A 1077-nucleotide genomic window follows, 5' to 3' on the forward strand; every position below is an offset into this window, starting at 1 on the left:
AGTTGGTTTTGGCGGCGGGAAAGTATTTGGCGGGAAATAATCCCCCCCTCGGAGTATTTTTTTTGGCGCGGAGTTGGTGAAGAAAATGGACAAAGTATAGTTGACAGGTAAGGATTTGACGGCAACTTTGGTGCACATTTTGGGAATATGGAAATGATGTGGAGATGACATAATGGCATCTCAAGATAACCTCAAGATAACCTCAAGATAAGATGGCTGCTCCACATGTAGATGATAGCAGCACCAGTAGTGTGGCTGCTCCACATGTAGATGATAGCAGCACCAGTAGTGTGGCTGCTCCACATGTAGATGATAGCAGCACCAGTAGTGTGGCTGCTCCACATGCAGATGATAGCAGCACCAGTAGTGTGGCTGCTCCACACTACTGGGGCAACAAGCTCGCGGTTCGCTGATATCTCCTCTTCCTGCGCACATTGCATTGGTTAGAGTTGAACTTCAGTAGCCATTCGTTCATTAAGTCCGCTCATATTATGTTCTGAAGTTCTCTACGGTGCTGTGGAGTGTGTGTGTGTGTGTGTGTGTGTGTGTGTGTGTGTGTGTGTGTGTGTGTGTGTGTGTGTGTGTGTGTGTGTGTGTGTGTGTGTGTGTACTCACCTAGTTGTACTCACCTAGTTGTGTTTGCGGGGGTTGAGCTCTGGCTCTTTGGTCCCGCCTCTCAACCGGCAATCAACAGGTGTACAGATTCCTGAGCCTATCGGGCTCTGTCATATCTACACTTGATATGTGTAGATATGTGTGTGTGTGTGTGTGTGTGTGTGTGTGTGTGTGTGTACTCACCTAGTTGTACTCACCTAGTTGTACTCACCTAGTTGTACTCACCTAGTTGTGCTTGCGGGGGTTGAGCTCTGGCTCTTTGGTCCCGCCTCTCAACTTTCAATCAACAGGTGTACAGGTTCCTGAGCCTATTGGGCTCTATCATGTGTGTGCGTGTGTGTGTGTGTGCGTGTGTGTGTGTGTCTCATTAAGGTAAGGTGTGTGTACGACTGAACAATGTAAGCATATACAGCAAGACTTGGCGGGGTGGCGGTGGGGGGGAAGGTGGGGGGGGGGTAGTTT

At 49.0% G+C, this 1077-nt stretch overlaps 1 long non-coding RNA gene across 1 annotated transcript in view; it reads left to right on the forward strand.

Annotated features, from left to right (window-relative positions):
- The window catches only part of LOC138365194 (uncharacterized), a 209800-nt gene that overhangs the window by 143622 nt on the left and 65101 nt on the right, over positions 1-1077 (forward strand). The window lies entirely within an intron of this gene.

The sequence above is a fragment of the Procambarus clarkii genome, chromosome 16, assembly GCF_040958095.1.
Source record: "Procambarus clarkii isolate CNS0578487 chromosome 16, FALCON_Pclarkii_2.0, whole genome shotgun sequence".
Taxonomy (NCBI): domain Eukaryota; kingdom Metazoa; phylum Arthropoda; class Malacostraca; order Decapoda; family Cambaridae; genus Procambarus; species Procambarus clarkii.